Source organism: Dendrobates tinctorius, unplaced genomic scaffold (genome assembly GCF_039654945.1).
Source record: "Dendrobates tinctorius isolate UK_male_01 unplaced genomic scaffold, ASM3965494v1 ptg000203l, whole genome shotgun sequence".
NCBI lineage: Eukaryota > Metazoa > Chordata > Amphibia > Anura > Dendrobatidae > Dendrobates > Dendrobates tinctorius.
Window position 1 is genome coordinate 22,525,651 of NW_027361870.1, and position 16,924 is coordinate 22,542,574.

Genomic DNA, 16,924 nt, shown 5'->3' on the forward strand with positions numbered 1-16,924 from the left:
GACCAAAAAAACGTAATTCTGTCGTTTTGACTTTATTTCTCGCTGTGCCATTTAGCGATCAGGTTAATCCTTTTTTAATTGATAGATCAGGTGATTCTGAATGTGACGTTATCAAATATCTGTATGTTTGATTTTTTTATTGTTTTATTTTGAATGGGGCAAAAGGGGGGTGATTTGAACTTTTATATATTTTTTAATTTTTTATATTTTTAAAAACATTTTTTTTACTTTTGGCATGCTTCAATAGTCTCCATAGGAGACTAGAAGCTGCCATTGCCCGATCGGCTCTGCTACATACAGGTGATGATGATCATATTGCCTGTATGTACAGTAGCTGAATTACTTACTTGCTAAGTTACTGAATTACTTACTTGCTTACTTGCTAAAGAGCGCCGACCACTGGGTGGCGCTCACAGCAAGCCAGCAGTGACAACCAAAGAGGTCTCCAGGAGACCTCTGATTGTCATGCCAACCCACCGGTGACCCGCGATCACCAGTAGGAGGATTTCCAGCGCGATTGCCGGAAGCACATGTTCAATGCCTCTGTCAGTGTTTGACAACAGCATTTAACGGGTTAATAAACGCGATTCCGCCCACATCTGTTCTGGGCACTTGTCAGCTGTTTTTAAAATGTAAAAGATTAAAACATATAGATATTTAGCCTAAAATACAAAGGAAATGTGTCATTTTTTACTTTAGACCTTTTTGTCATCTTCAACATGCTTAACTGTTCACAATAACCGTAATTTTGACCAGGGGTGTCCAACTTTTATGTGCCACTGTATAGCATCAACATTTTACAAAGTGCTTTAGAAACCTAGTTATTACATCCTCTCTTCCTGGTTCTCTAATAGTATCTCTTTGAAGTTTGGGAAATAAGCAGAATACCTAGAGGAAATCCACAAAAACATAAGTAGGATATACAAATTCCAGACAGATGTTTTCCTTGGTCCAATTTAAACCCAGTATCGCAGAACTGCAAATCAACAATGCTAACCACTGAGCTAACAACCTCTAAGATCAAACTGTGGATTTTAGGGACCACCAGTGGAAGTTGGCAGGAGAGTGATGCTGCCTTGTACATTTTGTACACTTTGTTCCACCATTGGGTAAAGACATGCTGGGCCGTGCCTTCCAAACATTGGACAGATTGAGGCAGGAGAACAAGTGCTCCTATTTTCATGTACACAACAAAATAAATAAAGTATATCTAAGAAATCAAAGGCATAACATTGAAGCAATAACAGTATGTTGTGTATTTCTACATGAAAAAACAAGAGGCAGAGCAACTGGTAGAGCTGTATCCATCACTTCTAGGAGAGAATGCCAACATCTTTCAAGATCGACAAGATATTCCTCTGCCAAAGGATAAAGTGAACAAAGCCTAGTCCTGAGCTGTTCATACAATGAAGGTCTATTTGCTTTCATTACACCTGACTTCCAACACATGTAAAGCAATTAACTTTTCATTGTTAAAATAGCAAGTACCAGGTGGTGCCAGATCTCAGAATAGAAGAAATTAGATTGCAGCAATGTCAGAAACTGAATTTTTTAACACATTTTCTACAATTTTTTTAGTACATTTTCACTTGAATTTTACGGTTCATATATTTATGCTATAGTCACACAGAACAGTTTTGTTTCTTCTTTAACGTATTTCATTTTTCCAACCCAACTGCAGTTGAGCATAAAAGACAAGTATAAAGAAAGGACAAATCATGTGATGCATATATTGCAGAATTTTAGCTATTCATTTAAGGCAGGGGTGTGGAATCTTTTTTCTGCCAAGGGCCATTTGGATATTTATACCATCCTTCGGGGGCCATACAAACTCCGCCCACAAAGTACATCCTGGCTCTGGCACTGGTTTCATGACTTAATCTTTCATTGCATGCCCTTCAATGTTCAGTAGTGAACACTGCGTGTGTGCGCTAACAGAGCAAGAAGAAATTAATGAGATTGTGGCAATCAAAATACAGCTCCCTGCCCAAGAATGTGGTCCCTGAGAATCTGCTTGGGGGGCCTGATAAAAAGTCACCGAGGGCCATAAGTGGCCCTGGGGCCTGAGGTTCCCCACCGCTGATTTAAGGGGTTGTCCATATTTTTATCTTAAAAAAGTATTTTTGCAGTGTTTATATCATTTTGGATACTCATTTATTTCACAGGATTTATGCACGTATTCATATTATGTCGATTTTCAGTCTCTAAATTATATATACCATTGATTTCTATGTACCTATTTATAAAGAAAAATGTGTCCAAACTCATACAAATGCAGTTTTATGTAGTCTACAAACTTCAGAGAGAAAAAAAAACATACTAATGCTGTACTACAGTGCCGCAGAGAGCACCCTATGGCATCACTCAGACAAAAGAGAAAGGTGGACCCTGTATGACTTCATTTTCTACCGTGTGCCTCCAAATCATAATTTGATCACTGTCCCCAGGTCCACTGCTGAATCTTCAATGTTGCCATAGTGACTTGTATTGTCTGCAGCGCTAACATCACGTTGACAGTGCAGCAGCCAATCACTGATCTCAGCAGCTCTGAGTGGGTGTTCTGTCTACATGGGCAGAGCCACTGAGCTCAGTGATTGGCTGCCACACTGTCGACATGATGTTAGCACTGAAGTCGATATCAGACACCAGAAGCAGCGGCGGAGACTCTGCTCTGGACTTGGTGATGGGGAATAAAGCACAATTTGTTTTTTTTTTATAACAAATTGAGCACAGAGACTGGGATTTTTTTGAAGAGGTACAACCCCTGTAATTGTTCTCTGATCCAGAAAGTAAACCTGTTGTGTGATGGCAATTGCATTTATTTCCAGGTTTCATGTAAATATTTGCTGCTTTTCGCCCTTTTCACCCTTTAATGCTTAATAATATTTTATTAAAGATAAAAATAATTACAAACAAAATAAGGAAACATCAGGGTAAGAGGTTAATGATCACTATAAATTATTTTAGTATGGCATTGTTGAGTTGTTGTAAAGGTTTTAATCTCCTTTAAATAAAGCCGTATTGTATGCAATAACCTCGAGACTACAGAAACTGAGAGCACAATAATACAAAAGACTTACTCCCATTTCCTTATCTTTTCACTTGCAATAATACGAGTATTGTCAAAGTGTGAGAAATGGCAAAACCTATTTCTTGTAATATGGAGCCATTGTATGAATGTTATCACTGTTACTTCCCTGAAAAGAAACTGAAACATGGAAAATAAAGGGGCAGACACTGCAGGTGTTGCGGTTTCACTCACTTCAGTATTACATAATATAGGGTCTAATTAAAATTAGAAAAAATTCTGTACACTGAGGCTATTTATCATAGTGAGTTTTCACTGAAGGGGGCAACTTAAAAAGGCTTCCCTCAAGACTGAAAATGTTGCAGTAACAATATAAGCAACGAAAAAAATAATTGAAAGAACACTTTCAATATACGTTAATTAAAGGGAAGCTTGTCAGTCCATTCATGCTGCCCAAACCACGGTCAGCATGAATCAGAGCTTGACTGTACAATTGCCATCGGGGACATTTTCCTCTGAAGAGCTCTGGTGTTTCAGACAAAACATACATGTGCATCTCACAAAATTAGATCATCAAAAAATTTATTTCAGTTCTTCAATACAAAAAGTGAAACTCATATTATATGTAGTCATTACAGAGTGATCTATTTTAAGTGTTTATTTCTGTTAACCCCTTTCTGTCATGTGATGTACTATCCCGTCCATGTGCCCTGGGACTTAATTCCCAGGGATGGGATAGTACGTCACAGCGATCAGCGGCTCCCACGTGGTGAACGCCGCTGATCGCGGCTGGGTGTCAGCTGATTATCACAGCTGACACCCGGCACAATGTGTCAGGGGCAGTCACGGACCGCCCCCGACATGTTAACCCCTTGCACACCACGATCAAACACGATCGCGGTGTACCGGGGGTTAAAGGGAAGCATCGGCAAGGAGGGCGCTCCCTCCGTGCTTCCCTGAGCCCCCCACAGCAGCGCAATGTACAGCGCTGCTGCAGGGGGCTCCATCCCTGCAGGTCCCCGAATCCAAGATGGCGACGGGGACCTTCAGGGAGCTGGCCTCCTCATGCCTGCAAAGCGCAGGCAAGGAGGAAGCCTTGTGCAGTGCCTGTGACAGTGATCTGTGATGTGACAGATCAGTGATCTGTCACAGGACAGTGATCTGTCACAGGACAGTGATGTCCCACCTGAGACAATGTAATAAAGTAAAAAAAAAGTGTAAAAATAATTTTAAAAAAAAATCGCTAAATAAATTAAAAAAAAAAAATTCCCTAATAAATTCATTTTTTGGAAATAAAAAAAAAAAAAACAATAAAAGTACACATATTTGGCATTGCCGCGTCCGTAACGACCTGCCCTATAAAAATGTCCCATTAGTTAACCCCTTTAGCGAACCCCTTAAAAAATAAACAAAAAATGAAGCAAAAAATAATGATTTATTATCACACCGCCGAACAAAAAGTGCAATAACGCGCGGTCAAAAAAACGCATATAAATATGCATGGTACCAATGAAAACGGCATCTTGTCCCACAAAAAATGAGCTGCCATACAGTGTCATCAGTGAAAAAATAAAAAAGTTATAGCTCGCAGAATAAAGCGATGCAAAAATAATTATTTTTTATATAAAATTGTTTTCATTGAATAAAAGCGCCAAAACATAAAAAAAAGACGTTAATGAGGTATCTTTGTAACCATACTGACCCAAAGAAAAAAAGCGCTTTATCAATTTTACCGCACGCGGAACGGTGTAAACACACCCCCCAAAAGAAATTCATGAAACGCTGGTTTTTGTTCATTCTGCGTCGCAAAAATCGGAATAAAAAGTGATCAAAAGATGTCACATGCCCGAACATGATAGCAATAAAAGTGTCAACTCGTCCCGCAAAAAATAAGACCTCACATGACTCAGTGGGTCAAAATATGGAAAAATTATAGCTCTCAATATGTGGTGATGCAAAAACTATTTTTACAATAAAAAGCGTCTTTTAGCGTGTGACAGCTGCCAAACATAAAAACCGCCATAAATAGTAAATCAAACCCCCCGTTATCACCCCCTTAGTTAGGGAAAAATAATAAAATAAAAAAAATGTATTTATTTCCATTTTCCGGTTAGGGCTAGGGCTGAAATTAGGGTTAGGGGTTTGTTGGTGTTAGGGTTGGAGTTACAATTGGGGGTTTCCACTGTTTGGGCACATCAGGTGCTCTCCAAACACAACATGGCGTCTGATCTCAATTCCAGCCAATTCTGCGTTGAAAAAGTCAAATGGTGCTCCTTCCCTTCCAAGCTCTGCCATGTGCCCAAACAGTGTTTTACCCCCACATATAGGGTATCAGCGTACTCAGGACAAATTGCAAAACAACTTTTGTGGTCCAATTTGTCCTGTTACCTTTAGGAAAATTAAAAATTGGGGGCAAAAATATCATTTTTGTGGAAAAAAAATGATTATTTTATTTTCATGCCCTGGCATTATAAACTTCTGTGAAGCATTTGGGGGTTCAAAGTGCTCACCACACAAGCTCCTTAGGGGGTCTAGTTTCCAAAATGGTGTCAGTTATGAGGGGTTTCCACTGTTTAGGTACATTCGGGGCTCTCCAAAGGCAACATGACACCCGCAGACCATTCCATCAAAGTCTGCATTCCAAAACGTCACTAATTCCCTTCCTGTATGTGCCCATACAGTAGTTTTCTCCCACATTTGGGGTATCAGCGTACTCAGGACAAATTGGACAACAACTTTTGGGATCCAATTTCTCCTGGTACCCTTGGGAAAATAAAAAAAAATGGGGACTAAAAGATCATGTTTGTTGAAAAAAATAAGACTTTTTATTGTCACGCCCGGTCGTTATAAACTTCTGTGAAGCACTGGGGGGGTTCAAAGTGCTCACCACACATCTAGATAAGTTCCTTAGGGGGTGTAGTTTCCAAAATGGGGCCACTTGTGGGGGGAGTTCACTGTTTAGGTACATCAGGGGCTCTCAAAATGCAACATGACACCCGCAGACCATTCCATCAAAGTCTGCATTCCAAAACGTCACTACTTCCCTTCCGAGCCCCGACATGTGCCCATACAGTAGTTTTCTCCCACATATGGGGTATCAGCGTATTCAGGACAAATTGGACAACAATTTTTGGTGTCCAATTTCTCCTGGTACCCTTGGGAAAATAAAAAAATTGGTGACTAAAAGATCGTGTTTGTGGAAAAAATGCGATTTTTTTTATTTTCACACCCGGGCGTTATAAACCTCTGTGAAGCACTGGGGGTTCAAAGTGCTCACCACACATCTAGATAAGTTCCTTAGGGGGTCTAGTTTCCAAAATGGTGTCATTTGTGGGGGGGTTCACTGTTTTGGTACATCAGGGGCTTTCCAAACGCGACATGGTGTCCGATATCAATTCCAGCCAAAAACGTCAAATGGTGCTGCTTCCCTTCCGAGCTCTGCCATGCGCCCAAATAGTGGTTTACCCCCACATGTGGGGTATCAGCGTACTCAGGACAAATTGCACAATAACTTTTAGGGTCCTGTTACTCTTGGAAAAATAAGAATTGAGGGTGAAAAGATCATTTTTGTGGAAAAAATATGATTTTTTAATTGTACGGCTGTACGTTATAAACTTCTGTGAAGCCCTTGGGGGTTCAAAGTTCTCACCACATATCTAGATAAGCTCCTTGGGGGGTCTAGTTTCCAAAATGGGGTCACTTGTGGGGTGTTTCCACTGTTTAGGTACATCAGGGGCTCTCCAAATGTGACATGGCGTCCGATCTGAATTCTAGCCAATTTTGCATTGGAAAAGTCAAACGGCGCTCCTTCCCTTCTGAGCTCTGCCATGCACCGAAACAGTGGTTCCCCCCCACATATCAGGTATGAGCGTACTCAGGACAAACTGCACAATAACTTTTGCAGTCCAACTTCTCCTGTTACCCTTGGTAAAATAAAAAAAATTGAACCTGAAGTATTTTTTTTGTGAAAAAAAGTAAAATGTTCATTTTTTTTAAATATTCAAAAAATTCCTGTGAAGCACCTGAAGGGTTAATAAATTTCTTGAATGTGGTTTTGAGCACCTTAATGGGTGCAGTTTTTAGAATGGTGTCACTTTTGGGTATTTTCTATCATATAAACCCCTCAAAGTGGCTTCAAATGTGATGTGGTCCGTAAAAATAAAATGGTGTTGCAAAAATGAGAAATCGCTGGTCAACTTTTAACCCTTATAACTTCCTAAGAAAAAAAATTTTGGTTCCAAAATTGTGCTGATGTAAAGTAAACATGTGGGAAATGTTACTTATTAAGTTTTTTGTGTGCTGTATCTCTGTGATTTAAGGGCATAAAAATTCAAAATTGGAAAATTGCTAAATTTTCAAAATTTTCGCCAAATTTCCGTTTTTTTCACAAATAAACGCAAGTTATATGAATGAAATTTTACCACTAGCATGAAGTACAATATGTCACGAGAAAACAATGTCAGAATCACCAGGATCCATGGAAGCGTTCCAGAGTTATTACCTCATAAAGGGACAGTGGTCAGAATTGTAAAAATTGGCCCGGTCATGAACGTGCAAACCACCCTTGGAGGTTAAGGGGTTAATGTTGATGATTATGGCTTACAGCCAATGAAAACCCAAAAGTCATTATCTCAGTAAATTAGAATACTTTAAAACACCAGGTTGAAAAAATGATATTAAAATCCGAAATGTTGGCCTCCTGAAACGTATGTTCAGTAAATGCACTCAAAACTTGGTCCGGGCTCCTTTTGCATCAATTACTGCATCAATGCGGCGTGCCATGGAGGTGATCAGCCTGTGTTGAGGTGTTATGGAAGCCCAGGTTGCTTTGATAGCAGCCTTCAGCTCGTCTGAATTGTTGGGTCTTTTGTCTCTCATCTTCCTCTTTACAATACCCCATAGATTCTCTATAGGGTTAAGGTCAGGCAAATTTGCTGGCCAGTCAAGTACAGTGATACTGTTGTTTTTACACCAGGTATTGGTACTTCTGGCAGTGTGGACAGGTGCCAAGTCCTGCTGCAGAATGAAATTTCCATCTCCAAAAAGCTTGATGGCAGAGGGAAGCATGAAGTGCTCTAAAATTTCCTGGTAGATGGCTGCGCTGACTTCGGTCTTGATAAAACACAGTAGACCTACACCAGCAGACAGGGCCAGACTGGGACTAAAATTCAGCCCTGGCATTTGAAGTTACACTGGCCCACTAGTCACATGGTGACTATATAATATCTTTGCACACTTGTAGGTTACAAGAAGTGAGAGGAGATTAACACGACTATATAACATGTAGTCAGAGCTGTGCCCAGTATTTCAGCTCAGTCCTATTTATTGCTTTTAGGTACAGTACTCCACCCAAAGCTCTGTCCCCTTTTGTATGCACGATGACTGAATTCCTGGCAGAACTACTATCCATTGGGCAACCAGACCCCCTGGTCTTAGCTGCCCCTATCATACCTCCCAACTTTTGAAGAAGGGAAAGAGGGACAAAGACTGCGGCGCTGCAAATTTTAGGCCACGCCTGGCCACACCCATTTCACAACTAGTCACACCCATGTCCACGCCTAATCGCACCCATTTAGCACTGTTGATCACACTGACTGGTACTGAGGGCACAGTGGCTGGCATTATGGGCACACTGACTGGTACTAAGGAAGAGAGAAAACAGAGAGAGAGAAAAAAGAAAAAATAGAGAGAAAGAAAGGAGAGCGAGAGAGAGAGAAAGAAAGAACAGAGAGAGAAAGAAGAAAGAACATAGAGAAAGAAAGAGAAAAGAAAGAACAGAGAGAGAAAGAAAAAAAGATTAGAGAGAGAGAACAGAGAGGGAGAAAGAAAATGAGGGAAAGACAGAACAGAGAATGAGAAAGAAAGAACAGAGAAAGAAAGAAAAAGAGAGAAAGAAATAAATAAAGATTCTATAAAGATACTATAGCAGCCCAGCTCCCATTGTAGTGCCCACCTGAGCCTCCCGATGCAGGACATATCATGATCCGCTCACATGGCCGGCATCCCCGATTCCAAGGCGATCCTGCTGTCTGCGCTGTCGGAGGAGGACACGGTGATGGATCTGAAGCATTCCTGGTTCCGTCACAATCTCCTCAAGAAATTATCTCACTTCCGGTCAGCTTCCAGCATATCACTTCAGGTGGAACGTCATGTGTTCGTTTTAAAATGCTCCTCGGGGCTCCGCCATGTACTCCTGTGTCCGTGGGTAAAGCCCGCTTTGTATGCTTCGTACTCACTTGGCTCCGCTCCGTACATCCCGTACACATATGGCTCCGCACACACACAGCTCCGCTCCATACACCCCGTACACACGCGGCTCCGCTCCGTACACCTCGTACACACGCGGCTCTGCTCCGTACACCTCGTACACACACGGCTCTGCTCCGTACACACACACGGCTCTGCTCCGTACACCTTGTACACACGTGGCTCTGCTCCGTACACCTCGTACACACGCGGCTCCGCTCCGTACACCTCGTACACACGCGGCTCCGCTCCGTACACCTCGTACACACGCGGCTCCGCTCCGTACACCTCGTACACACGCGGCTCCGCTCCGTACACCTCGTACACACGCGGCTCCGCTCCGTACACCTCGTACACACGCGGCTCCGCTCTGCACACCTCGTACACACGCGGCTCCGCTCCGTACACCTCGTACACACACGGCTCCGCTCCGTACACCTCATACACACACGGCTCTGCTCCGTACACATAATCTGGACAATGGCTCCTGATTATGTGACCCCCCTGAATCCTCCCCTCCTGTGACCTCATCACAGGTCCTGTGAACAGAGAAGAGAGCAGGCAAGCGACGCTGTGAGTGGCTGCGGGGGGAGGGCTCATGCTACAGCGAGGATGGGGTGCGTGGGGGGGCGTGGCGGCTTATCTCCCTGCAGTGCGGGAGGGTTGGAAAACTATAACCACCGTGCCCGCAGAGGGCCAGCGGCAGAAGCAACAGCCAGGCCAGTGGCCGCATGACACATGACAGCGGCCCAGCGGGAAAATGCCCGGTTGGTTATATTACCAATCCGGGCCTGCCAGCAGATGATTTTTATCTGAACTCTTGTGATCCAGCGTTCACTTCTTCATATTCCCTACTGTACTTCATACCCTTCTTTTCCTGTACAGTACCCTGTCTTGTTTGAGTATGCGCAATTTTATTCTTGGTTTCACTTACTCAAACTAACCCAGCTTCTATTACCAACTATTTACCTGCTGAAACACCCCTGAAGCCCCATTTCTTTCTGCTTCCTTTCCAGATATATTTCTGCTACTGTTGTTCATAGCAACTGGACCTTCAATTACTCTCATTGTGTATGGTTCCCCTCTTACCAGTCATTATACATAAAATCAATCATTAAACCAGCTATAGGTCCATTAGTTATGAGAGGTAGTACAGGTAATTTGTGCCAGTATGTTAGTTTTATATGGTATCACGGTAGACAAAATTTGCCAGAACAGAAACTGCTAAAACAAAATGTCTCTTCGTTTTGGCTCATTAAAGGGTGTACAATGGATATCATAGATCATTGATGACAATCATCAATGTCCACATCCCTTAATAGAGCATATGAAGAAGGGTTGAAGCAAGCCTTTTAGTTTCTCAGCAGTTTGAACTCTAGTAATTCTTCTGTGAAATTGAACCACAGGCTCTACCCACATGTATCAGTGTGCCTTGATCATCAATGTTGTGAGCAGGTTGCGGGATGCAGTGAGGCAGCAGAGGCAGAGCAAGGGTTAAAGGATTTAATTAACAGCAGAATACTCCACACAGGGAGATAAAGCAATATTAAGGAGGGAACAGGTGATTAAACACGGGGTACATGATGGGGCAAATAGCAGTAACTATTACTGTTAGGGACGGCGGAACACACTAAATAAATAATAAGTGAATTTGCCACCTGTGGTCCACCGTGCAGTAGGTGTTACACCGCTGCTAGATAATGGCAGACGCGCTATATGGCGGTATAGCACACGCGGGTTGAACGTCACCCGGTGTGCGCTGGGTGTACTCAGTTAACTTCACAGAGTGCCTGAAGCATTAACATAAATGCTGAGCCTGTTGGACTCACAGGTCTCAGAGAAGTGCATGCACAGTATATGGTCACAGGAGCTGGGCCCTAGGCAGAGGGTCAGAGTCCGTCTAGACCTACCGTGCGTGCGGCGTCGCAACTGCGGACGCCAAGAGGAGCTGCAGACTGCAGCACGGCGACTGACCCAGCCACTGTATGACAATGCCCAAGAGGGGGCGCAAAGCACAGTCGGACGCTAGCACTGTGGAGGATGCTTATTGTGGCTTGTAGCTTGCCACTGGCTTGCGCTGACTCTAAACCTAAGTCGCTATACACACTCTATATACACTTGCTGGGCCTGGGGCGCATGCGCCAGTAGTGCCGTCACTATTGGCCAGTTCAAGATCACATGATTTAGGTCAGGGGCCTCGGCAAGGTCCTATCTTGGACCATATACTTTGGCGGTGATTAGGGCGCATGCGCTGACAGCGCTTTTTCTATTGGTCAACTTAGGTCACATGACCGAGGTCAGGGGCTATTTTAAGGTCCTGATGGACCTTTCTTACCATATCCCTCTTGAGAAAGCGGCCTGAGACGCCGCGAAACGCGCATCGGGGGTGGTACAGCCTGGTTCCCCCTTGCCTCCATTCCCGGTAAGTGCCCCTGGGGTTTACATTCCCCCACTCTCATACCGCAGCTTTACACCTGCGGTTTATTTTACTATAATGACGCCCTCTACCCTATTACAATTATCTTTTGGCCATTTTGCCTGGGCATTGTACATCAACCTTGTTTGTGGGGTTTAAGCACTCCCCGGGGACCTAGTCTGGGATTATTCTCCATCTATACGGAGGTTTGGGGCATCATGGGTGGATACTGTCTGTTTTTGTCCTTAAAATGTACACTATTACACACATGTTGTTTGTAGTACTTTACTTGAATAAAATTTGATATAATTTTTATTGCATGCTCTCTTTTTCCTCCTGGTATTCATTTATTGTTGAGCTTATGCTTTTCTCTGACGTTGGAGGTTGAATTTTCCTTCCTCCATACGTCATATGATGATTATTATAGGGCTTTTGATTTCATTAATTGTTTCTGTGTTTTTCACAGCTACCCCTTTTACTATTATGGATTTTCGCGCTCGTGATCTCACGTGGCGCACGCAATTAAGTGACGTGCTTCAGGACAACCCAGATGGGGAATGTACTGGTCCCAATAAGGATATACAGGAAGTTGTATTCAAATTTAAGGAATTGTTACGTAAGAGAACCCGCATTTGGTGGAACCAAGAGTTCCTGGACCAATATATATGAAAGGATTTGATTCCAAGGGGACTCCGAATTCAGGTTTTCCCCTCATTCCCAGTATTGGATGAGACTTTTAAAAACAAATGGGAGAGCCTAACCAATGAATGCTCGAAGGGTTTCATGGTCCTCTTAAAACAATTGAACCATGATTCCCTTACTACCTTTGAAGCTGAGATTGATGAATTGCAAACCATTCTGCAAAAAGAGATGTCTAATGAAGCCCTAAAGAAATTGAATGACCAAATTGATGTTGATCTTCAAAAATGGGCACACGACATCCAAGCCAATAAGGCAAAGAAATTTAAGAGGGATGTGCAGGATAAAATCTCATCCAGAGTTTATCGTTGGCAGGATCCCACTGGACGCTCTCGTCCAAAGTTTAGGAACATGTCCCACTCCCGTTCGAGATCTACATCATTGAGATCCAACATTTCGAACTATGATGATGAGATGGGACAGAGAGGTTTTGATCAGAAAACCATCAATAAGGTGGCTCTTCCAAAGAGGATTGAGACACGTCAATCGTCTAAAAATAAATCAGCCGGATCTAGGGCTCCCCAGACTGGCTCTCGGGGGGATCTACAGGTATTAAATTTATCTACTCATGTACTTTCTGACGTACAGTTGGAGGTTCTTGGTAAAGGCCTGACCTTCTCACCCACCAACTCATTTGATTATTTTACAGCTTTGAAAGATCTCCAACTCTTTTCAAGGAAACTTATTTTGAAAAAACTTCATGCCCGAAGTTACACTCCCGAGGTTCTGAGTGATGTGGAAAGGGTGGCACTCTCTGATCTGGAGGAATTGCTCTCGGAACAGGGCACTCCACGCACAAGTAAGTTTCCCCCTCTGGCTCGGCCTAGATCTACTAGGTTCCCCCCCTTTGTCTATTTGTCCCTCCATTGAGATTTTTACCAAGCTGGTTAGTGATGATTTTAAGAAATTATCATCGAGACGGAAATTTGATAATCTCACTTATAAACAACGTCAGGCAATTTCCCAATTACAATCTCTGGGGGATGTAGTCTTTAAACCGGCTGACAAGGGGGGGAACATAGTGATCTGGCCCAAACAGCAATACGAACGGGAGGCTTTCCGACAGCTCAGAGATGTGGATACTTATTTGAAACTTTCTTTTGATCCCAGGGCCACCTTTACACAGGAACTTCAGATTATCCTCGATCGGGCATTTAGGAGTGGTATCATAACTAAGGGAGTTGTTGACGGTCTGACTGTCAGGTCTCCCAGGAACCCCACTTTTTATCTTTTACCCAAGGTCCACAAGGACGCCCTTGACCCCCCAGGGCGCCCTATCGTGTCGGGTATCGGTGGCATGTGTGAACCTATATGTCAATTTGTTGACTTTTATTTGAAACCACTTGTTGAATCACTGCCTTCCTATATCCGAGACACGATGGACGTCCTGGCACGGGTCGATGGCGTCCTTGTGGAACCATCCACCCTTCTTGTGACTGCTGACGTGGAGAGTCTTTATACATGTATCAGTCACTCGGTGGGACTAGAGGCGGTTCGCTGGTTTTTGGGGACCTCCGATCTGGATGGCCCTCTGCGTGGCTTGATTCTTGAGCTGGCTGATTTTATCCTTACCCACAATTTTTTTGTCTTCAAAGACCAGTTTTATTTGCAGAAGCGGGGCACGGCCATGGGCGAGGCCTGTGCGCCTTCGTACGCCAATCTCTTCCTTGGTGCCTGGGAGAGGGAGGTTTTTGGTGACGGGGGCCCACGGGACGCGTCCCATGTGCTGTGTTGGTACCGCTATATAGACGATATTTTGTTTTTGTGGGATGGGACGATCGGCCAGCTCAATGACTTCATGAGGACATTAAATGGGAATACTAAAAACATTCGTCTGACATATTCATTCGATTATACATGTGTGGACTTCCTGGATGTCCGTCTGGAGGTCGATATTGGTCGACGCATCCAGACGGACGTATTCAGGAAGCCCACTTCGGTGAATTCCCTATTGCATGCTACATCAGTCCATGATCATTCCACGGTGAGGGCCATCCCGGTCGGACAATTCCTCCGTATGCGACGCATCTGTTCCACTGATGACCGATTTGAGAGACAAGCCCATGATCTGACAAACCGTTTTCTCAATAGAGGTTATAGCCGGAGATGTATTAAAGCCGGCTATAATAGGGCAAGGTACACTCCACGCAGCAGCCTTTTACATTCCACCCAGAGGGGTGGTGGAAATGATGGTGATGGACCTGTTAGGTTCATCTCTACATATAACCATGAGTGGCAAAATATGTGCACTATTTTGCGCAAACATTGGTCTGTTTTAGAGACAGATCCCTTCCTAGGGGCCACCCTGGGGAACTTTCCCTCTATGACACCTCGCCGATCAAAAAATCTTAACGATATATTGGTGCGGAGCCACTATGTTCCCACCCTTAAGAACCCTTTCGGTTCAAGCGGCCCGATCACTGGTTCATTTTCTTGTGGACATTGTATTAGCTGCGCCAATGTCCTGCGCTGCTCCACGTTCTCCTCTTCAAGCGGTATCAGACAGTTTAAAATCAGATATCGTATCTCATGTGGCACATCAAATGTGATATATTATGCCACATGTCCGTGTCCAAAAATTTATGTTGGTCTGACCACTAGAGAGTTGAGGACACGTGTTAGGGAGCATGTGCGGGACATTGGCGCAGCTGGTTTGGCATCTGATCTGGCTGATTTGAAAACGATCCCCCGACACTTCCGGTCACATCATAATAGTGATGGTAGTCTGTTGAAGGTCAGGGGGATTGATGTATTGCATATGGGTATCAGGGGTGGTGATAACAAGAAAATACTCTCACAGATGGAAGCGAGGTGGATTGTGGAATTAGACACCATGACCCCAAAGGGACTCAATGAACATCTCAGTTTTGCCCCTTTCTTATAACACCTGCAGTATAGATAAATCTCTCTTTGACACTGGTCTTGTCTCAACTATTGTGGGAGACCTCTTCCTTTCCTTTTTGTTGCCTACAAATTCCGTATCCCCCATTGATTCCGTGGCAGTTCCTTTCTGTCCTTTGTTTTTATTCGTTTTTATTCTTGTTTTTATATTCTGTTTTTAATTCCATTTTCTTTTCACAGTTATTCTTGTCTAGCACACAGTATTTCCCCTGTCTGTGGATTTGTGATGTGACTGTCTACATAATTGGACTGTTCATCTGCAAGCGCCCAAAGTGTCTATTTATTACAGTATTGGATGCTTCTCTGTGACAATGATAAATGTATACCCATTCTTATTTATATCCTGTATTTGTATATATCATATTATGCATTCATTACTGTATATTGTCTATATGTTATACTGCGTTACTTCTTATTGGCTGTATTCTGATATATATATTAACTGTGGTGTTCTGAATTTGCTATATATATGTTGCTAGAAATATCGACATCAATATATATATATTTTTTGCCACTTATATCTAGCGGTTTGATTAGTAAGAGTTTTGCATATGTATATATATTTTTTGCATATAAGTTCTTTACCCCATTGATTCTATCTATTTTTGCACTGGCTTTATGATGATTGGCCGTGCGCATCGCCTTTAGTGCTCGGTGGCCCTGCTCTGCGCCCGGCATCTTTATGTGCGGTGCGCACATCCGGGTGTCATCCCGGCCTGTGTGCAGCGACACATGATGCCTGTGGTGCATCTCGGGACTTCCTGGGCCTGGGGCGCATGCGCCGGTAGTGCCCGGCCAGTTCAAGATCACATGATTTAGGTCAGGGGCCTCGGCAAGGTCCTATCTTGGACCATATACTTTGGCGGTGATTAGGGCACATGCGCTGACAGCGCTTTTTCTATTGGTCAACTTAGGTCACATGACCGAGGTCAGGGGCTATTTTAAGGTCCTGATGGACCTTTCTTACCATATCCCTCTTGAGAAAGTGGCCTGAGACGCCGCGAAACACGCGTCGGGGGTGGTACAGCCTGGTTCCCCCTTGCCTCCATTCCCGGTAAGTGCCCCTGGGGTTTACATTCCCCCACTCTCATACCGCAGCTTTACACCTGCGGTTTATTTTACTATAATGACGCCCTCTACCCTATTACAATTATCTTTTGGCCATTTTGCCTGGGCATTGTACATCAACCTTGTTTGTGGGGTTTAAGCACTCCCCCGGGGACCTAGTCTGGGATTATTCTCCATCTATACGGAGGTTTGGGGCATCATGGGTGGATACTGTCTGTTTTTGTCCTTAAAATGAACACTATTACACACATGTTGTTTGTAGTACTTTACTTGAATAAAATTTGATATAATTTTTATTGCATGCTCTCTGTTTCCTCCTGGTATTCATTTATTGTTGAGCTTATGCTTTTCTCTGACGTTGGAGGTTGAATTTTCCTTCCTCCATACGTCATATGATGATTATAGGGCTTTTGATTTCACACTCGTAATATCAGAGGGAGGGGATCTTAATGAGTCATTAGCAGGTTCATGCATTCATCATCATTCACACAGTAGCAACTAGAGACTATACTAGCGCATGGCCGCTCGGCCATGCGAACCTTTTATAGCCAGGACCTTCCGGAAGC